This window comes from Lonchura striata, chromosome 9 (assembly GCF_050655825.1).
Source record: "Lonchura striata isolate lonStrDom1 chromosome 9, ASM5065582v1, whole genome shotgun sequence".
In the NCBI taxonomy this organism is placed as follows: domain Eukaryota; kingdom Metazoa; phylum Chordata; class Aves; order Passeriformes; family Estrildidae; genus Lonchura; species Lonchura striata.
The window spans coordinates 24,916,798-24,943,923 of NC_140711.1; the positions used below are offsets into that span (position 1 = coordinate 24,916,798).

The following is a 27,126-nucleotide window of genomic DNA, read 5'->3' on the forward strand; positions in this document are numbered from 1 at the left end:
ATTGGCATACAACATAATATTCCCACAGTGAATGCTGCACAAGTCTTCCAAATCAGAGCATGCATCCCTAAAATATGAGCACCGAAAGATACACTTTGGGTCCAGATCACAGGCTGTCACACTTTAAAGAGAATATTATATACACATCCCAGCAGGGAAAGTAATAATCAGTGGAAGAAAGAATAATAGAAACAAAGAGAAAATTTGAATTTCCCATGCATGATCCTGCTAACCCTGGGACCCAAGACCAGCATATAGGTCATGAGTAACATTTAAGAACGTTTGGCACCTCAATCTGCTTGGGCATTTTCATCAACCCCAGCAGACATTTTAAATTGCTGTAGCGTTTCTGTAAATCTGGTTGCAAGTTATCTTTGAAAATAAGGCTTAAACCCCCAAGCAAGTTAGTCTTTTACAGACTGTAACCCTAGAAGGATTAAATTCATCAGCATGTGATTGTGCAACTGCAGTGGGTGAAGCTGCAGCCTTTGAGCCTGGCTAGAACTCTCCAGGGCAATTCCCTGCAGAGAGCTGGAGCTGTCTGATCTGCCTACACCAAAATTAAGGATTGCAGTCCCCTGTTGCTGCCAGGGTACATTTTTGGTTCCAAGCTACATCTTCCATGTAGAAGCTCATCTCGATGCTGCAGTGCCACAGTCAAACTGCAAATATTTGACTGTCTTTCTAGAGACTGGTGGAGGTCACCCTGTGCTCAGCAGGTGCCACTGAATTTGATCTAGATTTCCTCCAGAAGGAAGTGAAGCTGTGTGACATCATGCAGGAGCATCACTTAATGCTTGGCATTTGGAATAAAACTCAGTGTTATGCAATTATAGCATTGAATGGCTGGTGGCAATTTTGCCTGACAAATATCATATGTCTTTCCCAGAAGGATTCAATCTTTAATATTATTTCGGTGCTAGAGGCTTTTCCAATTTCTGTTTATTAGAAATGACTTATCTATGTTGGAAGTGCTGCCTTTAACCCAATACAGCTGGTTCCACCTACAGCACTGTGAAAAAATCCTGTCTGCACCATTTTGCCTCCATAGACTTGCTGTATGACCAAAGCTAATTGTCACCTTGCAGAAATTAGGCCTTTGATGGCTAAAAGAGTGTTAGATCTTCATCTGCTTTGTGTGCTTTGAGGCTCTTTCCAAAGAGTTGAGCTTTTACACCCTCAAAGCATGGAAATGTATTGCTCACAGGGAAATGTGGAAAGTTAAGTGGTGTGGATGGAAAGCCCATGGAAGGAGGAACAAAACAGGGGCTCCGAGATGCCAGGGCTGTGCCAGTCCAGAGCCAAGCTGAGGAGGAATGCAGCCACCTGGCTTCTCTCCCACTTTTTTCTATCTTTCTGTTGTTACCTTTCTAAACCTTTCTGCACCAGGTACAGTGGAGGTTCTTGCTATGTAGCTAAACTGGTGCTGAAATGCAATATTTTGGGGGGCAGACTTGTTCTTTTGGAGCACATGTACAAGGCTAGATGCACTAAGTCCAGGCAGGCTCTATTATTTGGAAGATTTCCACTTGCACAAGAAGAGGCCAGTTTTAATCAGCATCCTCATGCCCAGATTTCCTGTACAGCACAGAACAGGGAACAGCTGTTTTCTCCACCTTCACCTATTTGGGCCACTCCTTTTTTTTTTTTTTTTTTTTAAAGGGACCTTAGTGAAGTTCGTATGTTTTTCTGTCTCAGTGGAATCTTTCCTGTCTCTCTGGGGAAAGAACAGATGTGGTATGACTGGATTAATTCCTATTTCAAGGAAAAAAATAGAATTCAAGGTGTAAGATGTAAGTGGCAAATCTTACTGTCCTGAACGTTCATGTAAATGCAGTTTATACACTTAAACTTTCTTTACTAGGCAGTAAAGATGGCATTTTTATGATGCATTTTATGGGGCTGAGGAGATGAGTGAGCAGTGGTTGTGTGAGGGGACGAGTCACCCTCCTGAAATTCTCTAACAAGCATTTAATCTTTATTCCCTGGAGGGATGCTTTGGTAACTGGGAAAGTGAGAACAATAGACATCTGAGGTCAGGTTTGGTGGAAATGGGTCACAGTAATTCATACCTCAAAAATAACTCATATTAGTTGATATCCACCTTCTCAGGCTCCAGTTTTGCCACCTCTCTGCAGATCCAGCAGCTTTCCTGTGGGTTGTGGTGTCCTGCTTGGGCAGCACTGACAAGTCTCTGTACAGATTCAGCCTGTGGTTTCCTAATTGGCTTCCAGAAAATTAAGAGAAAATAAATCACCAAAGTCTTGTAGCCCCTTAGAAGACTGCCTGTTTCCACGTGTTTGAGCCTCCTGGATGCAGAATTCCCATCACTCCTGATGTGCTGGCTGCAGCCAGGCAGGTGCAGCAGAGGTGGCAACACCTTGTGGGGGCTCTGGCAGGTGCCTGGATCACTCAGGATGCTGCTGTTATAAATGAGAATTTATTCGGCCAGATTAAAAATAAGAAAAAATAATTTTATTAGCGGCCAAATTCTATCTAGCCAGCCACGGAAACAGTGCCGAGCCCGGGAATTGACCCTGGATGTGCAACAAGGAGTCAGCCTCAGCAGAGGTTTCCCCTATGCCCACACACCTCCATCCTGCCACAAGCAGTTTTTATAGGGAAAATTCCACCTGAGGCCAAGATTTCAGCAATCAGTCTTTTCTTCTATTCAGAGTCCATAGGTTAATAAGGTTTTCTTTTTTGGTGATGAGGAGGAATAATTCAGTGTCCGGAGTAGGTGAATCCCTGATGAGATTTACGGGAAGGCTGCATTCACATGGATCTCTCTGAGGATTTCCATGATTTCCATCTTGGGCTGTTTATGTGATGATCAGCACCGATGATCAACACCTGGAGTCCCGATGGTCAGCACCTGGAGTCCAGCCATGGCCCATCTCCATCTCCTGGCCGAGCCACATCCTTTTACCTGTAAATCAATTTCCAATATACACCCAGTCTCGCCTGCAAAGGGAGGGGAACTAATACAAACGGGCAGAATCTAACAAGTATCCAATATTACATATTTCATACAAGGAATGGTGCGAGTTATATTTACTACACATAACACTGCTGTCCCTGGAGGGGGGCAGGTGGGATGCCTCTCCCCACATCCATGCTCGGTGTCCGTCTGTCCTGGTGGCTGCAGTGCCTCACCCTGCCCTCCTATGCTGTGATCACACCTCCTGATGGCACTGCAGACATACTTTTAGAAATCCCGAGCAACTCCCTCCTTACACCCATATTTCAAGCTCTTATTCAATGTTGCCCCCTTTGCAGAGGTTTTAAGAAAGGTGGCAGTGCTTTGTTGAGATTGGGCTGTTGTTTTGAGGCAGGCAGAGTGATGGCATTTTATTTTGATTTCAACAGCACGCCCGTTAGGATTTTGAAAGGTAGTAATATTCCCTGGAAACAGAAGAGGGCAGCTGTTTTTTGGGAAATGAAGAGTGCATTGACTATTTTTGAGAATGAAATAGCAGTCACTCAGCTCTAGATGGAAATGCTTTCTTTTTTTTTTTTTTTTTTTTTTTTCATGAATGAATAAAAATAGCACAGTATTTCAGGGCTCATGCTGGTGTAATTAGTGTGTGAAATAGCTGGACCCCCATCACCTTCCACTGAGTCCCTGGGTTTTGTCTGGCAAAATTAGATTCCTTGCAATTTTATTGCAATGTAATTAAAAAGTAACCAGGGGAATACAGAACTCGGTCTTCAGAGATGTTCAGCTTCAGATAGAGTAAAAAGCACCTGCAGCTCACTGGATTGAGTCAGTTTCTTTATTTACTGCCCATGAAGAAAAAAAATGCTGTCAACTGTCTGTATGCATGGAAAAATCAGGTTTAGTAAATGTTTTTCAACCCCCTCAAATGCATGGGGATTTTTTAATTGAAAGAGTTTGTATTAAACAACAAATGCATAAATTCCAAACCAAAACATCCTCCTGGAGTGAAATCTTTGTTTGTAATTTATCAAATAAGTCATCTTGATTTTTCAAACTTCCATTTCCAATGTTAACAATTACACAAGTTTGACAGGAGATCGCAATAAGTTTAAGTTCATCCAGGTCTTTATTTCCTTGCAAATATTTGGTTGAAGACCATGTAGCTGCTCTAGTTGAAGCCCTGAGCCCTGATTTCAGGCCCAGAGCAGCTCTGCTCTGGCACCAGCCCCAGCCTGCCTTCCCTTCAGCCTGTACACCTATTTTTCAGTGTATGCAAGCAGCACATAGGCAGTGCAGCCGTGTAGCACAGGGTGGCCAGGTTTTCCATAAGAAATTTCCCATACCTGATTTTCCACATGATGCCTGTTCCCCATCCAAAACTCCCAGGTCCCTGTGGCTGGGACTGTGCTGGTGGCATGGCTGGATCCAGAGTCAGGAAGTTTGGTCTGTTTTTAAAGTCAAAGTAATTGTACTGAATCCCATGGAAACACATGTCCTGGACCTGTTTGCCCAAGTCTGTTGTGTGTTTCTCTCTCTTAATGAGAGGGGCAATTAATCCCTGTACATGTGGGTCTTGTACTTCCCAGTGCCTTCATTGGTCCAGGTAGGTAATTTGGAAAACTCAAGAGTGACTTCTCCCAGCACCTTCCCAGTGCCACTCTGTCCTTCCAGCTCTGGAAACAAATGGGAATTTTTGTATTTGGCTGCACCAAGAAGCATGTGAAAAACTATTTTTTTTTTTTTTAGTAGCTCCAAGGCAGAAATAATTAGAGACCCTCCATAATGAAACAGTACTGACTGAAAGGGTAGCCCAAAACTGCTCTTCTGATACAGGAAATAATGAGGGCTGCCCTAAACTTTTAATTAGAGGCTCAGATTTTATTTGCAGCTCCTGACAAGGATAGCATCCCTTAATAATGCTCCTGACAGTTCGAAACTCCTGAAATTAATATGAGAGCAACGAGGATTTAATGGAAACGCTAATTACAGATGCTGGAATTATTCTGCTGCAATTCAAAACCTCTGATGTGGAGAAACTCTTAGCACGGTTGGGCTGTCATCTAATTTCTATGAAGTTTTGCTGTGAAAGGTGACCCTGGCTTTACACACCTTCCTTCTGTGGGCATCCTTCCCTCACACTGACTTCCACAGCTTGCAAAGAACTCGGATGCAAGCAATTAATTCCTCCTGCTCTGGAGACACTACTACTCATGCCCCTTTTGAGTGCTCTTCCCTCTATTTCCCCTCTCATGATTAGTCATAATGTCCTCATGGACTCACATCCAGGCTTTTTCCAAAAAAGCTGACTGGTTATGCAGGTGGATAAACCACGGATGGCTGTGGCAGTCTGTACCTGGAGCAGCTGAACCTCGTGTGGAGCAGCTCCTGCTTCTCTGGGCTCCATGGGCTCCTTTATTAGACCAACAAATCGGTGCCACTTCACGTGGTCATTCAGGGATTGGTGGGGCATGGGTGGAAGTGGAGGCCAGGCAGCCTCTAGGTGAGAGAGAATGATCCATGCACTCAGCCTCTAACTCCAAGTGCACCTCCCAAAAAGCACAGCTCTTTGGAAACGATCTGACATTATCTGTAGATCTACTTATGCCACTTATGGCTCCAAAGCCACTTTGTACCCCAGACTTCCTCCAAACCTCCCAGGGGTGCGTGGAGACCCTGCCAGGTCCCTGGGGCCAGTGGGCTGTGGGAGGGGGTCCCTGGCTAGTGAGTCCTTGGCAGGCTGGGCTCCACCCTCAGCAACCACCTGGCTCTTTGGATCTTTCATGGTGATGCCAGGAGATTGCTGCTGGCCTGACAAGCTGCTCTGAACACCCTGAAGGACCCTGTCATCATCGTCCTAAATGTTTTGTTGGGGTTTTGGAGCTATGGCAGCAAGCCCAAGCTGCCCTCCTTGCGTATCCTGAAGATGCTCTCTCTGGATGTTTGGCATTCAGGAGAACAAGAATTAAATTTGAAAGCTTTAAAGTGAGAGCTTCAATTTCCAAGATCAGAGGAAGTCACAGACTGAGGGACTGGAGAGGGACCTTCCCCAAAACATGAACATCTTTTGATCTATGCAACTTTTTCTAGTCTCCCTTACAGCCAGCTCTGAAACCTGAATCTTGATTTTAGTTCCAACTGTTGAATGGCATTAGATGATTCATCTCTGCCATTAACACAAAAAAGTAATACCATTTTCTGCTTTGCACATAATGCCTTTTGAGAAATAGATGAAGACATAAGGGACACCGAAGAAATATTTAATCTAAGCTTTTTTTAACTTCAGCCCTGTATTTTGTCACTCTATTGAATGATTACACTCCAGTCCCTGCCCTTCCCCAGTTACTCTGGAGACAGTGACAAAGGCAGGAGCCATCTCATCCTGCTTCAGTGCCCCTCTCCTAAGGGAGGGGTGTGCATCTTTTATCAAAAAGTAATAAATGTTCTTTGGTATAACAGAGTGAAAAGAAAGAGGGGAAAACCACCAAGCTGGTTTCAATATGCTCTGTTAATAAGCCAGAGCCACTGTCATAAAAATGCCAGCACCAGCATTGAAAATCGAAATATAATCTCAACAATTCAGCTGTGAAATCTAATTTGACCAAAGAGAGGGCTTGGAGATTTTTCCACCCTCTCTGGTCAATTTGGAGTCCTGTGCATAAATACAAATATTCCTGGAAAACTTTGCAATGATTCACACTCTCTGTTGCAATAAAGATGGATAAGTTTTTATTGTTGTGGTAATTTTTGGCATGGGACATGGATTTTGTAGCTGAAAGACAATGGCCAGTTTTATGGATTTTTGAGCTCTTATTTATTTGTGAGGACCTTGATAGTGTGGAATTTGAACATCCCATTCCTCTCCTCCTCTATTGAAAAAAAGGAGCAATAAATCAAAGATGAAATGGCAGGAAAAATCTTACTGTGTTGAATTTTGGGGAAGGATATTTGTAAACCAAATACTTAGTTCCAAATGTCACTGTAAAATAATTTTCTCTCTAAATTTCCCTGAAATCATGGACCATGTGCTGACCTCAGCTCATGCTAAACCTACTAAAAGTAAAGAATTTTGAAATCAAAATTTTGTACTAAAAATTGAGAATTTTGAATACTCAAAATTCTGAGCAGAATGAGTGGGGACAGAATGACATTTTACACAAGCATCTTAAAAGCTCCAGTTGTCCATATAATTTACTAGTAGATGGCCTCATAAGATCCATATTTGTGTTTACTGGGGTTTGTAAGTGCGGTTCTAACTATGGTAAAATATACAGAAAGAAATTATTAAACTTCCCAGGGCTGGGCACAGAAATCCTTTCTTCTTTAGTGCCTTTCTTGCTGCTGTTATGGGTTTATCAAGAGGAAGCTGCATTTTTCTCAGCACATTATTTTTGTGGTTGTTTCCTCAGCACTGACAGCAACCCCGGTACTTTTCATATGTGGTAGATGTGCAAAAGCCTGCTCTGTCTCCCATTAAAATCAATAACTATCTTCCTTAATTAGCATTCAAATTACAATCAGCCTTTTAACATTACTGTCAATTAGGCACAGCACAGCCATGCCCTGTTTGTCTGAATTCTTCCACGTGAGTCAGGTTCACAGAGGCTGGGTGGGCTCTTGGGCAGGAGCCAGACCCCAGGGATTTGGGTTGCATCCACTGATGGTCACAGTGGAAATATTGCTGGAGCAGGGGGAGGAGATTGCCCTGTTCCAACCAAATGAATAATTTGGATGTGTCAGAAATGTGATTACATCCACAGAAAATGGAGCCTTTCCTCCTTTTTCCCTCTGTGCTGGATGCTGAGGGCTGGAGCGACCTTGGCATGCAGTGACCTTTCCCCAGGAGCTGGGCTGGGGCCCAGAAATTACCACAAGGCAAATTACAGCACATGGGAGCAAAGGAAGCTGGCTGTGAAGCTGCAGGCTAGAAATCCAGAGCATAATAATGCTGGGTTAATTCTTCTCCAAGTGCTGTACATCAAGGAACTGATGTCGATGTTGAGGAGGCACCACGGGAGCTTGGAATGATTGATGTGGCATCGTGACTCCTCCAAAGCACCTGCCAAGGGGGACCTGGGACAGGGCAAGGCAGGTTCCAGGGACTGCAGCTTGTGTTTGCTGTGCAAGATTGTTCCTTCAGATTGGGATCAGAGTATTTGCAGTGCTTCAGTCAAAAGAAAAAAAAAATTAAAGTGTTCTGATGAAGTTAAAGCACAGAACAAATCTGGTTCCCTGATGGCTCTACCAAGCTTTGCTGAAAATTAGCTGCTCAGCACATGGTGATATTTGCTAGCAAAACAGACTAAATGATCTAAACCAAAGCACATGAGGCTGTTATAAACCTCCTATGCCTTAGATCAGAAAATTGCTTAGCACTGGCAATTTACTCTAACATCCCTCCTCAATCTAATAGACATTATCCTCTGGAAAGGTCTGTTTTCTACTCTGAAAACTTAGACTGCCATGTATTTTCCTCTGTCCCCAAAGCTTATATTACATTTGCACTATTTAAACTGCTGACTGTTTTTTATATTATTGTGTTTTACAACCACGTGGTACATTTGAATTAATTCTGTATGTGGGACAGAGAGGCAGACAGAAACCTGTTCTTTGGAAGCCAGGAGTATTTCCCCTTGGAGCTCTATCCTTCACCTCCTCTCTCCATTTTCCTTATGTGAGTTAATAGAAGACCTTCTTGGCACGGATAGCAGTTGTCCATGTGGAAAAGTGACCTTTTAATTTATATTTTTCACTTTCTTGGATCTGGAAGAAGGAGTGCAGCTAGTGCTGCACTGCCAGAAAGTTTTCAAGGGCTGCCAGCAGCTGGTCCATGTAGGCTGCTCCAGACCAGAACTAACCTATTAGCCTTAATTAAAAGGCAGAAGTATTTAAGTGTGATGGAGCTTGCCTGTGCTGCTTCTGGAGAAGAATCTCAGTCTTATTTATCAACCTCTTTGCTGCACATTGAAGGACACACTTCAGACATTCCAGCACATTCTGGTGTGACCACATCAGTAAATATGGACAGAACCAGGGCTTTTCCTGCAGGACAGAGGATGTGAGCTGCCACAAAACACAAGCAAGGTACCCCAGTGCTCAAGGCCAGGCTGAACAGAGCCTGGTCCAGTGGGTGCCATGGCTGGGAGATTGTCACTAAATGATATTTAAGGTCCCTCCTAACCCACACCATTCTGTGATTCTTGTGGCATTCAGCCTGGACAGTCAAAGCCGGAGATGGGGATTCAGGGGCAGGATAGAAACAATTTTCCCCCTTTCCTTGTCTGCTGTCTTCTTTATTCATTTACATCTCACAACCAGATTCAATTTATCGAGGTGTGCCAGCTCAATGAGACTTCAGTTTCTTCTCTTGACTGCTGCAATAATCTCACCTCTGTCGCCTTCTCAAAATAGAAAAAGCCATGCAGATAAAATAGTCCATTTTGATGAGTATCCTTGAGATTTTTCAGCTTTCTTTTCTTCACATCACAGAAAACTTCAAATTTCGCCTCAGTACCCGAGGCTCTGATTTCAATTTACATTAATTTCAGACAGCATAAAGTGATTCCTTAATAACTGAGAGCATTGTTAATACCTTTTTTGAGGTAAAGAAAGAAGAAAATAGTCTACAAGAAATTCATATGTTGTTCATAACAACAATTTGCAGTGAAGCAAAACCCTTAATGTCCCTATGAAAGTCCTTGCAATAAAATTCATACAGTTCCCTGATTGGTTCTTAATTCTTATTTCACACTTTTTGTTTGCTGGGCTTTTTGGTTTTCTGATAAAAAATGAACTCTTGGTGCTCAGTTCACAGGAGCCCTCTCATCAAAGAGAAGTGAGGGTCCTCCCTAACCCTGAGTAACTCACCTGCCCTCCACAGGTAAGGAGGGGGATGAGGGAAACTCCACACCCTGTGTAGGGTTTTCCACTTACATCACAAGGTCTGATGGGGCGTACCCAGAGGAGAACTTCAAAGACTGGTCACTTAAAAACCCAAAATTGTGATTCATATTCTGACAGAAAGGTCGTAACTCTAGCTTGGGAAACTGAAAAATGGCTTTATTTAACAGCAGTGCACTTATTCCCCTTGAAATGTGAATGAAGATTAATCCTTGGTCACGCTGGGAGAGACTTTGCTTTGAAATGGCTGTTACAGTGATTTTAAATTAACATACACAGCACACAGAGTGAATTCTTTTCCTCTGAGTGTGTCCACTCTGGGCACTTTTTACCACAATTTAATTGACTGCCAATTAATGTAAAGTAGTCAGACATTTTTAAGGCCAGGGTAGACATTTTCCCACATTAATCTGCAATCTGGTTGATAATTAATCTGAGACATCTATCCTCCCCAACCCCAGATAAAGGTAAAACTATCAGATAGAAGACACTTGTTACTAAAAACCACAATTATATCTTCATCTATAACAGCTGAGGAACAATGTTTAATTAGTTACATGATATTATTTGTGGACAACTGACTTCCATATAAACAATGTCTAGAGTGGCTCAAGTCATATATTTGGGTTTGAAAATTATCTCAGGAAATCATTTGCTCCTTTGTGCTTCTCTTCTGATCTCCTATTTAACACCAGCAAAACAGAATGAAAAAGTGTTTTATCAAAGGTAAAGTGTATTCTTTTCAATAATGAGTTCGTGGATTTTTTTTCCAGTTAAGGAAATCTCAAGAAATTAAGCAAAATATTTCCCTCCAAATATTTATTCAGCCTGAATTTGTTTTTGCCTTTCTTTTGAAAGAAAGGAAGCATTTTTAGAAGAGACAGGTTCTACAAAGCATGTTGTATGTGTAGACATCTGATTCATCTGCCATCCCCTGATTTTGGATGGAGTGAAGGTACAGGTGCCTTTGCATTTACCTGACATTTTCCATTGCCTCAGACACAGGATAACCTCAGGCTCACTACAAGCACAGGATCTGTTTGGTTCTCACTCTGGGAGCACCCCCAGAGCATCCCTCTGTGCAGGGTCTTGCCCCTGCAGAGCCCAGCCCTTGGGAGGGGCTGTGTGTGCCTGCTGGAAGGTCCAGGGGAACAGCAGCTCACAGAAACACAAACCCACCCATCCCACGTCTTATCTCTTTTCCCAGTGAGCACAACCACCTCCTTGCAGCTGCTGGGTGATGAAAACCCTCGACTCTGCTAGCTAATAATGGTGTTTGAGCCAAGCTAGTCCTTGAGAGAGAGAAAAGGGAGCTGGCAGAGCCTCCTGCTTTCTGCTGGTACCCACCCATCTCCCAGAGTGACTCATGCTTAGATCTCCCACAGCTGCCCAGTGCTGCTGTGACAGATGTGCCAGAACCTTTTGGGCCTCTTTCCTTTGCCAAATCAAGGCAAAATACTTAAGTAAGTGGGACCAAGTGCACTGTTGTGCTCCCAAGACCCTTGTTGAACTCATTGCCTCAGGACTTGCACCAACACTTCAGTGATGATTTCTGCTGGGCCCTCAAGCCTCAGGCATCGTCTCAAAGTCAGGGAGCAGCAGGAAAGCTCAGAGGGATCTGGTGGCCACAGGCTGGACTGGGCTGGTCCTCCATCCTCAGCCTGTCACACCAAACCTGTGCTGGTCATGCTGGGGGCACTGCAGCCCCTGGAGCTGATACTGCAATGCAGACAGCACTCAGGACACCCCCACCTCTTTATTGCTAAGAGCAATAAAACAACTCTCACCTTCCCTTGCAGACATGAGATTCAGCTTTGTGGTTTCTGCCCACGCCCCATCAAAGCCTCTCCAATTCTGTAGACACCCCTGTGGCTTAAGGACTTGAAACTTCTTCCAGGGAGGTTGGAGGAAAGCCCCTGCACAAACATTGAAAGGTTCTTAATCAAAGTCAGTAAGTGCCAGAGCAAAATGAATTGAACTTGGGGGTGAAAAATGGCTTTTCTTTTTAAGAAAGGTGGATATTATCTATTGATTTTTTTTCTTTACTTAGGATTTTGCAGCAAATCCATAAAGAAACTTTCATTGCAATGTACTTGGAAATAAATGGTCCACATATTATACACATTCATTACATCCAGCGGATCTATCTAAAAAGAATAGGAACTGATTGAGTTAGCTTTCTGTAAATGAAAAGGGGCTTGGCTGTACCAGTCTTTTTGCAAAGTAATTTATCTGCTTGAAAGTTGGATCATCAGCTGTAGTTAAACCTCATTTTGCTTTCAAGATGCTTGTTTTTTTGCTTCCAGTCTAGGCTTTTTCTAAACCACCACGAGCTCATTTTTTAGCTTAAGTTTGCAAAAACTTCAGTGAATTAGGTCACGACTAGGGATGAGCCTTGCTGCTAGTTCAGTCTAAGTGACCTGTGGCAGCAGATGGTGGGATGGCCAAGGCAGCTCCTGAGAGTAGCCCATAGTAACAGCAACAAGGCTTGTAAGCTGGGAGGAATTCTGTTTTTTTCAGTGGGGATGCTTATTTTTCAGTAGGGATGCTTATTCAATTATGCTCCTGGAACCAATGGCCTTCCACATCCTGCTGCCCTCTTTGGTTCCTGTCTGGACAGCTACACAGACTGTGCAAAGAGGCAGAGTGGCTTTTGGCCTTTGAGAACTCCTCTCTCCTTTTCCCATTGCATTCTTTCTAGAGGAGCAGCAATCCCAAATCTTTCACTACCAGCAGTCATCTGTGTCTCCTTGCTGAGTTTATTCCTCCATCACCACCACCACAGCTCTTGGATATATGAACTATCCTACTGCCCTAGCTTCCCTTTGATATCAGAGGTTAATCCTGAGGAAAAGCCTCCCACAGGATCCTCTTTCCTTTCTGCCTACACACAGGAATCAGAGCTGTGGGTGGGGTGGGGAGGGAGCAGCTCAGTGCCCAGGGCACATCCCCAGGCCCCTGCATGGGGAGCTCAGAGCTCAGCATTCCAGAGATGCTTTGATGTCCAGAGAGCAGCAGCTCCTTGTTTTCCCTGCCCTTGGCTCGGGCTGGATCCCAGGGATGTTCATCTGTTCCCCCTGGCTTTGGGCAGCTCTTTCCCAGCTCTGAGGGATGTCCATCCCTGGCTTTGGGCAGCTCTGCCCCTGGTGAGGCCAAAGCCCACTGAGGCCCCTGTGCTGTGACTCTGCGGGAAGATCAGGGCACCCCAAGCTCCTCCAAGGCTGCAGCAGCTCACAGGCACAGCTCAGGCCACAGTCACACCAGCAGACACTGCTGGGGACATCAATGTCACCCAGCCCAGCACCTGAGGTGTTGCTGCTCAAGCTTTTGAGGGCACACACATTGTTTTGTGAGTGAGGAAGCAGGAAAAAGAGGCTGAAAGGACATCCTGAGCCCCAGTGGGTGACAGCAGTCCTTTGAGCGAAGGGGATCCACTCCATGACAGCCATGGACCAGGATGAGCAGAACCAAACAAGCAGCTGCTTTGTCCGTGTCCCCTTACCTGCAGAAATGTCTGACAGCCTGGCTGGAAGGTGCAGGACAGTTCCCAGCCCACAGCAGCCGTGCTGGGTGCAGGGGCTCTCCCCAGGGCTGGTGGGTTCTGGCTAAGCTCTGGAACACAAGCTGACCACAGGCAGGGCTGTGCTGCCAGGCCCTGACAGTGATTTGCAGCCCTGGGGGAAGAAAAGCCTTCAGAAATCAATAATAGTGGATTTTAAATTAAGTGCTAAATTATCTCACCTTCAGTCACAGTGGATTTACTCCAGAATGGTCTCTACAAAAATTTACTGGTTTTCCATGCAAAAAAATGTGGCAAGTACAGCACACAATCTATTCCCCCTGCCCCCCACAAAAGGAAACAGTAAAAACTCCTTCTTCCTCCCTGAATCTATGTTGAGACACTCAGATTTACCTCACAGTATGTCACTGGTGAAAATATAATGATGTAAAATTATTTGGGGAACCCCTCTTACTGTTGCATCAGGCATAGGTACAACAATGATATCATACATGACTCTGGTGAGCTTATAAATATACAGATAGAAAATGAGCTGCAAGTTGTTTTTCCTCTTGGCTGTGAGACCAAGTGCCAGCAGCTCTGATCAGTGTGCACTTACACCTTCCTGCAGTGCAAGGGAATCTTTTTTTATACTAGGAAACACCTGTGATGGAAAAACAGCAATATAAATACTTCATCATTTCAGCCACAGCTGCTCAGTGGCTCTTGTGCTGAATTCTAAGAGATAGCAAAACCCATAATCATTTCCCTCTTCTGCAGTTTGTAGCCAAAACATCATTACAGTAAAGCACCAGGCTTTGCAAAATGCAAGAGGTGAAATCATGACCCTCTCTTTAGATGTTTGCAGCCTGGTCTGCCACGTGTGCCTCGTTTGCTGCTCCCAGGGGTGCTCCTCAGGTACCCACCACGTGCCTGGCAGTGGGAAGTGACTTTGGAGTCCTGAGTGAGCTTCAGTGGTGCTCTTTGTGCTGCTGTGGCTGCTGGAGAGAAAGGGCTGCTGGAGGAAAAGGACCTTCTGACAACACACCAGGACAGATGAATTTCTCAATGAATTTTTGTAGCTCTAGGCTCTTGGTTTGACTCCATCAGCCCTGCTGAAGGCTCTCGATAAGGATGTCCCAACCAGCCTGGTGGTCAGGCACTCCAGAGGTTCTTCAGATGCCAAATCTGCCTGTGAAGTGATGGGTCACAGCCTGTGCCACTTTGTTTGGTGTTTTTGGCTGTATCCAGCTCCTGTGGAGAGGTTGTGGTCCTGGGGGAGCTGTGTGGCAGCTCTGGGAAGAGGGAGGAGCTCTGTCCCTGCGTGACACCAAAGGTTTTTGTGAAGAATGGGGAGCTGCAGGTGCATGGAAATGCTGATGGATTGTCCTAGAGAAAGTGTCTGTGACACTGGGGGCAGTGTCCCAGTGCTGGCCTCATTCACTCCATCTGCCCCTGGGTTGGGATGGGGTGAACAGATTCACATTTGCAAATGGAGGAGAATTATAAACTCTCTGAATTCTGTCTGAGAACTGGGCTCTCTGGTCAGTGCTGGGAGGCTCTGGCATCAGCAAATCTGCTGTGGTGAATGTGATGTGAGATTTTGTGGGGATTCACTGGCCCCATCCCAGCTTGGACTGGGGCAGATCCTCATCCCTTACACTCTCTTTTTTGCACGTTCTTTGCCTTTCATATAGCAAATAGCTCCCACCAGTGAATGTCAGGATTTTTTCTCATGAGCAGTTACAGACATGTTAATTTTTCCTTAAAGAGACTTAAAAAGAACCAAACTCCATACCCTGGTGCACACATTGTATGTAATAATTAAAAGCTCTTATTGCACCAAGTTTTGCTTTAAATATAGTTCACAATTGCCTTTGGACTACAGAAGGAAAAAGTGATTCTAAAGCGATGCATGATAGAGCAGCCTGTGAAATTCATATCCCTTCTGAAAGCTGGGTGGGGAGACCTCTCCCAAGGAGAGCTGGAGGGTGGAAACTGGAGACACAAAGAGAGATAAAGAAAAGAGAACAAGAAGACTCAAAGCAATGAAATATTCACCCCTTCCTAAATAAATACCTAAACTCACTTAACAACCCAACTGGATGGGTGTGGAAAGATGTCCCAAGGGAGAAGTGTTGAAGGACAAAAGAAACAATGAGGTTTCACTCTGACTTGAACCAGCCCACTGTGAAGGGTGCAGCAAGGCTGGCAGTGCCACCAGGGTCTGACCCTCGGGGTTTTGTGGTGTTTCTGAAGCTCTTATAGCATTTAGGGACCACTAACATCCCTGGCTTTTATCTTCAGCTCAAAAAAGAAAAATTGGGTGTGCTGAATGTGAAAATGAGGGTGTCTTTTACTCCAACCTGCCTCACACCTTGCTCTCCACAGCCCAGGGCATCCTCTGAGGATTCTCTGGGTGCTCTCTTGCCCAATGATTGAAAATTATCAGAATTTTTTTGGAGTGTCTGTAATGCTCTGTGGAGAAGACCAATGCAAGAAAACAATCAAAGAATGGAAATGGGTGTTTATTTCTTCACTTTTCTATTCATTCAGCCTGACAATGCTCTAAGAGGAGTGTCAGGGGTGGGGTGGACCACGAGAGGAAGGGGCACAGGTCCATGGAGCCTCTTTCCCCTGGCTGTGCTGCTCGAGGTGACATGCTGCAGCATCCCCAAATTGCTCACACATCTGTTCCAGCACCAATGAGTCATGTGATGTTTGAAACACCAAATATTCTTTTCCTGCTTATCAACACTGCAATTATGGCCTGTCAGGGCTTTATGCTCTACTCAAAATAAACACCCACATGTTCAGGTTAACCCTTCAGCTCTCTGGGACTGGGGGGTTGCACAGCAATTTGGGGGTGAGCAGGGACCACAGGGCTCTTGCTGTGGGGTGAAAATGGGGGAGAAGGGCAGTGACTTGTGCAGGATGTTGGTGCCAAGGCCAGGCTTTGAGTTGAAGCTCTAGACTATTTGCTCAAAGGCTTTCATAATAGTTCACCTTTTTTGCCATGTGATGTTATGAATACAGTGCAGCTACCTTGGCTGTGGCAAAGTTTTGAAGCATCCTTGGAAGAATTGATAATAAATTTTTTAGAACCCCTCGTTCTCCTGAATCATGGGAGTTTTTTTTCTGTGTAACTGAAATTTTACAGGAAAGAAACATATTTTAAGGGAGTTTTAATTTTCTGTATTAAAGGATGGCTTGCTTTTGATCTACCAACCAGAGACTTTAATGATTTTATTTTACAAAAACGGGATGAGAACTAAAAGGTTTTAACTTTTTTTTTTTTTTTTTTTTTTTTTAGAAACAGAGAACATCTTTCTGCCTTTTTACTCAGGAAAACCAATGTTTTCTTCTTCTCAGCTGCTTGAGCCTATGTTAATGCCAGTGTGGGACATACTGCAAAATCTCTTGCCTGCACAGATGCTGCAAGAGGCTTTTCTTCACTTTGGTGGCCAGACAGGGTTTGTGTGCTGGTTTTCAGCACTCCCAGCCTCTGCTGCCCAGTTCAAGCCTTACCCAGCAGAGCTGTGAAGGCAGAGAGGCTTTGGGGCATTTTGGGGCACAGGGAGGAGAGGTCAGGCTGTGCTGAAGTACAAGCTGTGAGTACATCCAGTATTTACCACTGCTGCAATCTGAGTCTTTTAGACACAACCTGAATCATCTTTCCCAGGCCACTTCTGCTTTGTTTTTTGGGATGAACTTGGAAGTTCTCAAGAAAGGCTCTTGGCTATGTCAGGTCAGGAGCAAGGTGGTAGAGCCAGCCTTGGGATACCTGCCCTGCTTCTGCCTCTGGAAGTGCTGGGGTCTCTGTCTGCTCTTTGGGCTCTGAATTCCCCACTGAATTCACCCCAAAGTAAGAAAATGAGCAGAGAGGCTGCAGGAGGGGTCACAGATGTGCATTGGCTCTGAGGGACTCTGCTCTTCCTTTCTCCATGACCTTCCCCTCCCCACTTTTCACACCTCCCTTGGCTTTGCTGTGCAGTGTTTTGTTTGGGGACTTGGAACTGCACAGCAGTTAATAGTAATGCTCTGCAATGCAAGCTTTTTTATTTATTTATTTATTTATTTTTACTCTCTATTGCTGCTTAATGGCCTAAACATCTTGAATGCTTTTGATAAGTTGACTGAGGTGTGTATATTGAATTCCTGGTGTTTCTGCTGTGAAGGGCTCTGAGCAATGAGCAATGTCAGAGCTGATCTGCAGCTCTCAGGGCCTGGGACATGCTGCAGCAATGTCAGGAACCACAGCCCAGCTCATGTAGAAATCCTGCTTTATGGATGCTGCTCCAACACCTCCCCTGCAGAAAATGTCAGTGTCAAATAGGGAAGAAAAGCAATGGGATTGACTTGGACTAAGAGAAGCTCAGTTGTGTCCCAGCCTGCTCTTTATCAGTGTCACATGGGACATTCATTATTCAATTTTATCTCTGCCTTGGGATTACTTATTTCTTTAAAAGAGAGCTTGCTGCTGATTTTCATCTTGAATGGCAGTACTGATCCAGTACAACATTCCAGCTGTTTAGGTAAAGTTACCCAACTTGCAATTTTGCATCCATCTTTCAGAAAAAAAAAAAAAAAAAGCTACGGTTATAAAAATGTTATTTATACTTTAAGAATTGATATTTCCAAACATCCCTTTTCCTACTATTTATTATTTTGCCTTTGGAGGATAATGTTTGGAAATGTTTCTTTTCCTCCTGGAGCTGTGTTGGATGCTGCCCTGCACTGGCTGCTGCTGGGATCTGGAAGACAAGCCCTTGCACAGCTCTCTGTGCCGTGCTAGACAGGTGAGCTGAGTGGAATCCTCCTCCAGAGGTGCCTCACAGCTGTCTCAGTGGCAGCAGGGTGGCAGATGGAAGCACAGCTGGATTGCAGAGGCTGAGGGGGATGCTGCTAATGCGGGGTGCCAGCCTGGCACAGCCCAAAGGGCTCGGCTGTTCTGCACTTGGCTCTGTGCTTTGGAGGGGCTTTCAGGCCTCAGTGGCCAAGGTGGCTTCAGTGCAGCCTCTAGCAGTGCTGTGACATAGCCCTGCCCTTCTGGGCTCTTCAGAGAGCTGAGTTTTTCATGCATCTGCTATTTCTGAGTGAGTCAGAACAGACCATGGGTGTCCCACTGCCTAAGTCCACACTGCAGCATGAGCTGGGCATGATTTGAAATACTCACAGAAGTTTCATCTCCAGACAGACATGGGCAAATTGCGACTGCAAGGGTGCAAGCTCAGCAGCTGGGTTTGAACCTGTGCCTCTGTAAGATAAATTTCCCATGCCTGTGAGCAGCAAGCCTCAGTTTCCCCTCTCACGCAGCCAGCTCAGCTCTCTGGCACGCCCTGGGATGTGCTGCTCTGCCCATCACATCCTTGAAGCACCCAGCTCTATCCCTGGCTTGCTCAAGGGGCAACAAGGAAGCCAAAATAACCCAATTCAGCTCCAGCTTCCAAGCCCAAGCCATTACCCAGAATCTGAGTGCTCTCCCTGCTGAGCTGTTACTGCTGCAGGTTCTGCTCCACACCAAAAACAATAGCCCTTGACAAAGCCAAGTTCTTCAGGTCTCCAGGTCTCCCAAGCCAAATACAGCAACCATTTCCCTGCTCTTTCTCTCTCTCTCCACTGTGCTTTTGCACTGCAATTCCCACTTTCCCAGAGGTTGCAGCATTCCAAATTTTCCCTTGTGCCCAACAGGAGATTTGTGTGTTCTGGGGTGTTCAGAGCATGAAATACCTGCTCTCGGTGCTGTAGCTGGAGCCTGGAATGTGTTTCTCAACACCACAGTTTGGTTTGTGATGATTCAGTTTAGTGCAAATGCCACAGTTGGGTGATACCTGATTTCGACACCAAAATGACATTTGATTTGTTTACAATAGAGAGTAAAGGGAAGTAAGAAATATGTTACTTTGAATTTCAAAGAGAAAATCCTCATCTGAAGAGATCAAATGCCTTCTTTGTATCTTTTAAGATAAAGCACTTTTGATACTATCACAATCCACCTCTGGATTTTGGGATAAGAAATATTCTTATCCAATAGAAAAAATATTTTGCTGAAAAATCGGTTGCTCTGCTTCTGAGAGAAATATCTGACACCTGTAGAAAGATATGTTACTGGAGAAAACTTTCAGTGGTTGTACATGAAGCCACAGCTGCTTCTGGCTTGCCTGAGTCAAATTCCCAGTCCAGCCTGGCAGAGCTGGTGGTGCTGACAGCCAAGGACAGCGAGGATGCTGCCATCAGCTCTTGTCCCTTGCAGGGCACAGGTGAGCCCACGCTGGCTGCTGCTGGCAGCTACACAATTAACCTTGCTAATCAGCAGCTCTCTGAGGAAGGAAGTGTACTGCTCCTGCAGGGAATTCATTTTTTGCTTCAGGTTGATTGATATTCATGTACTTCAATATTTCAGCGCTCCTATGCTGAGAGTGTCAGGTCTGGCTGGAGCAGGAGGGGTTTTTCCTCTGCTAAAGCAAGGCGGAATTGCTCTGCAGGAGCTGGTACTTCCCTGCAAATCTGATCTGGGAGTTGCTGGAATGCTTAATAACACTTGAGGAAATACAGGGCAAGGAAGACAAGGGAGTAAAACCTACAGGGGAAAACATCAAGTGAGCTGAAGTAGCAGAGGGAAAATAAGGATTTGAGGTGGGATTTGGTGGTTCCCAGGAGCTTGGCTGGGTTGTGCTGTCAGCTGGTCCCATGAGCCTGGGTCTAATGTGGGTCTTGCGCTCGTGGTTATTTAAAACTCAAACTGAGTTGGAGAGTGTTGGTGTCTGTCCCAGGTGAACAGAGAAGGTCTTCCTGATTGTTTCTCTGCCTTACTGTGTTTCTCCACATTTTCATAGAACATGGTGATGGTCACCAGGGCTGCTGCTGGCTGGAAACTGATGGTACATCCAGGTGGACCCTCATGGCTTATTGTAAGTATTGTCTGGGAAGAATCCATTGTGAGAGGAACAGGATTTGGTCTACCTGTGGAGCTGATGGCTGGCTTTGTCCAGGTTCAACTTCATTGAGTGCACAGACACCCTGACCTTTAGCCTGGCTTATGGGGTGGCCAGCATGAACTGGAGGAATGTGGGGTTTGCTGGCTACAGAGTCTCTGTGTCAACAGATTTTTTGCAGTTTGACACAAAGGAGTTCAAAAACCAATAGTAAACTGGCCCTGCTTCCCATGGGCCAAAAATGTCTGAAGATGATCAGTTTGGAGCTGTCAAAATGTTTCCTTCAAGTTGTTTTCAGCAGGAAGATGATCTGCTTGAGCTGAGCCCTGCTCAGGGCAGAGCCCAGTGTTTGCTCTGCTCCAGCCGGGTGGTTTCCCCAAATCTTGGCAGAGTTGAGGAGGAAAGGGATCCACAGTATTTTGGGGAAAAGAGGGCTCTCCATCAGCCTCCCTTAAACTAATCCTCTCCACCCTCACAGGCCCCTCAGCAGTGCTCTGCTCTGGAGGACATCAGGCACATCTCCCTGCTCCACTCCTGCTGTGCCCCTATGGTGCCACTGCTGTGACCTGCCTGAAGGACATTCGCAGGGCAGGGCAGGGGTGCTCTGGAAAATGGAACAGCCCTGTAGAGTTAGAGCTGTATCACCATGCTTATGTACAAGTGGTGCAGCATGGAAGCTTTTCAGGCAGCTCTATTTCTGGCATTTTGTAACTTTGGAGTGCCTGCTTTTGCAACCTGAATAATGTTCCTTTAAGTATAGAGTTTGGGAGGGTTTTTTTTAGGATGTAATTATAATCTTGTTCTACATAATTTAACAGCATCAGGGCAGGAGATTTTTATCCAAGGCTGGGAGTAATTGTCAGGCTAGTATTGAGCAGCCAAGCGGCTCGAGGGAAGGACAAAGCTGCTCATCTCCCAGTCACAAAGCAGAGAAGAGGACAAGCCCACCCCTGGGTCTGCACACAGAGCCTCTGCAGTGGGCAGGATGCCTTGTGAACTTTGGAGAGGCACGTTGAAGGGTAAAGATCATCACCAAAATATCTGCACCAGAGATGGAGAACAAATGAGTGGCATTTGGACTCTGTTCCATGGGCATGGTGGCATGCCCAGAGCTGACTGCCATCTCCTGTCCTGCTCTTGGTGTGAGGTGTGAAAGGTTTGAGGGTTACCTCAGGCTTGGGCCAGCAGGGTTTGGGAGCTGGGGGTGTCAGTCAGCTCAGCAGAAATGTCATTGACCAGCAACTGCATGAGAGGGCCTTGGATGCTCCTTCCTCACTGTCCCCTTTGGGACCTTGAGTCATTTGTGGTGATGGGTCCATAAAAAGCTGCTGGTGGTGGTGACCAGCACCAAACTCAAAGAACTGCTGCCACCAAAGTCTCCTTGCCCAAGCATCTGAATGTGGGTCAGTGCTGACCCAGTTTACATGGCTCTGATGATGGGAAGTAGATGGAATTTCATCTTTGCTTCTGCTTTCCTGCATGTGTTGATCTGCATGGCCAAATCTCACCTGGAGAGAGGCCAGGAGGGGTGGGAGAGGACTCTGAAAGGGTACGAGGGAACAACTGATTTCCTAGATCATTAATTTGCTATTTGCAGCCAGAGTGTTACTGGCTCAGGATGAAGGACTGCCAGGGCCAGCAGTGGAAATCTGCAGATGATTTCTCTTCTTAAGGTCACTGCAGAGTGGCACAGAGCTCGTGTCATGACACTGAAGAAACAGGAGCAGTGAGTGCTTCCCAAATTCCTGTGCACAGACCACATCCTCAGAGCCCTGGGTGCTGAGGACAAGGCACGATGTGCAGGTGGGGCAAGGACACTGGAAGCTGCCTGGTCTCCCCTGTGCCCTTCTCTGATTTGGGTTGCAGTCTCTCTCTCCTTGCTTTTGTCTCAGGATTAACTTTCTGGTTGAAGTTATCAGGTAAAGCCTCCTGGTTTTGACAGCAGAGGATCTGGATTCCCTCCAATGCCACTTCTAATTTTGGTGTTCTTTAACAGGGGAAAGCCTCCTGGATAGCTCTGCCAGCTCTGATTCTATGTCTTTCACTGGATGCTTTGAGTTAAAAGAGTGAAAAATGGAGTGTGGTGGAGTACTAGCAGAAAGTCAGGTTTTAAAACAAAGTTAACCAATTTCTCCACTCACAGCCAAGTCCATCACAGCTTCTCACTTGACTCCGTTCCTGTGGCAAGACCTGCACTCAGGGCATTTGCCTACCAGGTGCTGGGATACTCAACCCTGTGCTGCAGCAGGTTCTCCTCATACAGCACATCACTCACTGTTTGAATAATTCTGTTTTGATACTGAATACTCAAAACTTTTATCATCTGGTTCAATGGGGTTAGTAAGCAGCTACTCCTTGGGAAGCAGAGATTTGTGAAGGGCCATGTGTTGTGCCCATGAAATGAAAACCTGGATGATGTGTCTGCCAACAGAGAATGAGGCCCCTGAACATCTCCTGCCCTGGGAAACCCCTGTGTGTGAGCAGACAATCCTCATTTCTCCTGACAAAAGCAGAACATCTCATTTACTCATGTTTGCTGTTTGCCTTTCCCTCTCCTTCCTGGCGGCTGTTTAATACAAACCTTGGATTAGTGGCACGTCAGATGCTGTGGAAAAACCTGCTCTGGGACAGATTTCTTGGCCTCTGCTTTGCTCTCGGGTGGGAGATCTTGTCTCATACTGAGAAAAAAAAAAACCCTGAGTGGGGCTGGGAGCCAGCAGGTGCTGGGGAGGAAAGGGGGCTGCCAGTGGTGGAAAATGTGCTGCTGCTGGTACAAATTTGCCTTCCCACTCTCTTTGAGCACATGAGGAGGTGGCACTGATCAAGTGGCAAGTGACAGCACCCAGACCCCCTCTGTGTCAGGCTGTGCAGCCCCTGCAGTGTTTGCAGCCTCTCGCTGCAGTGTTCAGCTGCCTTGCTGTACTAATGGCTCTGAACTCTTCCTTCTGAGGGCAGTGATTCAGGTGTTGCTGCTCAGTCATCAGACTGTGCTTCCTATTTAATTTCTGATGAGTATAACGGAGATCTTAAATGCACTGCAATTGAAATCACAAGTGCCTTCCCTGTGGAAGGGTTTCAAGGTGCTCCTCCTTTTTGCCCCTGGATTTTGGGGATTGAGCTGCCCAGCAGCAGCAGAGCCTTTTCTTGTGATCCAGAGTTAACTGTGCAGGTGGCTGGGTGTTAAAAAGTGCTTGGTAACTGAATACAGAACAGCACCTGCAGTTATGCAAAAGAATTGCCGAGGTGGAGACTTTAGGAAGAGCAGATGAAACCTCCCACCTTCTTCATTCACATTATCACATCAGGGAATTATAGAATAGTTTGGCTTGGAGGGACGTTACAGATCATCTAATTCCACCCCCTGTCACAGGAAAGGACACCTTCCATATGATATCTTAGAATACCTGTCCTAGGAAGCATAGAGATTTTAGCCTGAGCTGGGTGGGAAGCACGTTTTCAATTCCACAATATTTTTTTGAGCTGTGAATGGGAAGAAAAATCTTCAAAATATTCTGCAGACTGAAAAACCTGGAAAAAAAAGTCAAGTTGGGTCAATAAAAAGAGGTGAGATAGTGGTAGATGACTCCAGCTTGATTTTGCAGTCAAAATGGTATCTTCATAAAGGAAGCCAGTTTTTGTGTGTACTGAATGTCACAGTGTTTCAGCAGTTTTCTAACTTTTTTTTTTTTCCTGAAAATTGAGCACATTCCTGGACAAAAAAAAAAAACCTGTAAATTTTTTTTTACAACCTATTGAACTGTCTGATCCCTTTGTGCTATACTGAAGGGTATGAACACAAATTTATAGGGTTCCCTAAATCTGACCTGCCTGATTGCCTCTGGAGATGCTCCTAATTCTCACCTGCTTTTCTTGAACATCCAAATTAAACAAACCTTTTCTATGTGTTCAGTGAGAGCTGGTCTTCCATCTCTGCCCATGTTTTATGAGTCATTTGCTGAGCTTCTGCCTGGAAATGGCCATGTTTCAACAGAGCTTGAAAAGCACTTTAGAATGAGCATCTCTATTACAATAAAGTCACTAAGCAATGGAATACACTAAATTCTTACCTAAATAAATGTAGTTCTGTTAAAAATAAATTCTAACCTACCAGCTCCTTCTATGAAAATGGAGAACTAGAAAAAGTAGACAGGCTGTATGGAGGGCTCTGCTAATTTTAACACACTTTTTTCCATGTTCGGAGAAATTTGATTTATTTAAAAAATCTTGGTGCAGTACTGCTGATTTTTTTTTTTTCTTAGATCATATCTGAAGGATGAAGATATAATCTAAGATCCTTTCTGTCAAATTAAGTTTGTTTTACATTTAACAGCTGCAGGTCAGGGACAAAAAGTGTTGGGGGACCAACAGGTGGCCAAAGGTAGCATCAAGCCTCCTGGTTCACTGGTATTTAACTTCAAACACAGAGTATGTCCACACAAACACCTCCATTCAGTAGCTGTTACACTCTTTGAGGTGGGTGCTGTGCTCTTCTTTGCCCATCCTGGTGGTTCCAGAGATGACCATCACCCACAGGAACCTGGCTGGACCCTGGCTGGAGCTGCTTCTGCTGCTTAATCCTTGTGATGGATCCTGCACTTCACTGGTGGGAGAGAAAAATTAAAGAACCTTGCTGGTCAACCTCACAAAAAAAAAAAAAAAAAAAAAAAACACTTCAAAATATTGAATGAACAGATTAATTTATGATATTTTTTTTTCTTTTTTCTTTCACATCAGAGGAGCTTTTATGTTTCTAACTATAATTTTTCAAGATTTCCTATACAAAAAGTTTCTCTTTATCCCTAGATTTTAAAATGCTTCTACAGTCCAAACTGAATAATGGAAACATTTTGTTTTAAGATCACTGGAATGAAATAATTTAAGTTTACTCCTGCTTTTCACTCTATCCTGTTCAACAAAAACAATTTGGCAATGCTTGTATTCAGTTGTGAGATGTTTGGGAACTCCCAAAACTGTGTGGTTTTACTCTGAATGCTGGGAAGTGAAGAGTGCCCAGTGGAGCAGAAAAGTGAGGGATTTTCCCAAATCTTTGATGGATGATGAACAGTACAGTGGCTAATGGAGAAAAGATGCTCAGAGCCTATGGAAGAATTGTGTTGTTGCAGAGATATTGGATAACACCCCTGAATGCCTGGAGCTAATTTAATACCTGTATGACTGCATGAGAAGGGAAAGTAGCTGAAAAATGATAAAGGTGGTATTAAATGGACAACACCACTCATGACAGAGTTTGTACTGCTGTAAGGTCAAAGGTTTGCCAGTCACAGAGAGCAGGAATCCTCATGGAACAGATTAACACCAGCCAGCTCTTTCTCAGCAGCTTCTTCAATTGAACTGACATTAACCCTAACCCAAACCATAATCCTAGCCCAACCCCTAATCCTTACCCCAACCCTATTTTTCAAAGAGAATTAAAAAAATTAATTACCCAAGTTCACTCCTATCCTCTGTACAAAAGTAAAAAATGAAAAAAGTCACAAGGTGGGACTTTATTCCCTATTTGTCCTTCAGGTGGGAAGTCATTGCCTTCGTGTCTCCTCGTGTTTCCTCAACTTCTCTCCTTGCTGCATTCACCCAGGCTCACCCTGGAGATAGGAATTCTTCCACTGGGTACATTCTGTGAGATAAATTGACATCTCCTCAATGAAGAAAACTAAATCAAAATAAACTCTCTGTTGTCCTAGCTGGTGACATTTATAAATCTGCTGCAAGGTGCCAAATTTCAAAGTATTACAGCAAGGATGTTCACACTTCAGCTTCAGATTTAGATCTTCCAGAACAGGAATAAGGCTTGACATATACAATCTAATTAAGAAAATGACAACTACTAAAAGGCCATGGGAATTTGGTATCTGAAATTCTTATGAAGGCTTTAAATCATTTTAAATCACACAAGGGTGCTTGTCATAGGCTTCTGATGCCTGGAAATACTGCACAACCTTTTTCATATTGCACCTCTCCCTTCCATGGTTTTCCAGGACAGGTTTGTCCCTGCTGTCCCAAATGCCAAATGGGACATCGAGAGTGGAAATGTTTGTGCTGGGAAGAGTCAGAACCAGTCTTAGAAGCAAGGGTTGGTTTGTCTGGCTGCTGAACTGCATGACATGCTTTTTCATTCATTTGAGCTGCCTAGAGGAACATCAATGCCTTTTGCAAGGGAAAACATGATATTAAAATAGAGTGGAGAAAGAAATAGGACAGACTAACTATCCTGGCTGAAACACCACCTCTCTTTGGGGCAGCAGGAGTTGTCAAAAATCCCATTTGCAGCGCTAACACTTCAGTAGGGGGCTAACAGTGCCAGGGATCAGATGGATAATTCCCTTCAAAATTATTGTTTTACTTCACTCCATCCAATTACTCAAGTTGTTTTGCTATCCCACAGATCTCTCCCTTAATGTCAACAAAATGATTACAGCCTACAAGAGCAGCAAGATGTTTCACCCACAGGAGCTCTGGTGAAATGTTTTATGGCGTGGCATGTTGAAAGGAGCGTTTGAACAATCAGCTTCCCTGCCACCGAGGGAAAACACAAACACAGGCACCAAAAATGTCACAGGGCAGGTACAGCATTGTGCAGATGGGCAGCACGAAGGGCTGGTGGTGGTGGGGAAAGCTCAGTGCTGCATTCCTGGCTTGGGAATTGTGGTTGGCAGCTCAGCCCAGCCCCACTGATGCTGAGGTTCCCGGATCTCCCAGCGCCGGATTCTGCAGTTCCAACATATTGATCAAAAAGGAGGTTTTGCAAATGAACATTTAGAAATTCCCTGGTGCACCAGTGCACCAGCACTCCTCTTTTCTTGGTAATGGAAGCTACAGAAAGCAGTTTGATGAAA

General features: G+C 44.9%; 1 long non-coding RNA gene across 1 annotated transcript; it reads left to right on the forward strand.

The window, feature by feature from the left end:
* Positions 1 to 18,123: 18,123 nt before the first annotated feature.
* Positions 18,124 to 27,042, forward strand: LOC110478035 (uncharacterized). The gene is made up of 3 exons (XR_002466689.2): positions 18,124 to 18,136; positions 20,174 to 20,248; positions 25,802 to 27,042. It is a non-coding gene; the product is annotated as an uncharacterized LOC110478035 (long non-coding RNA).
* Positions 27,043 to 27,126: the final 84 nt, after the last annotated feature.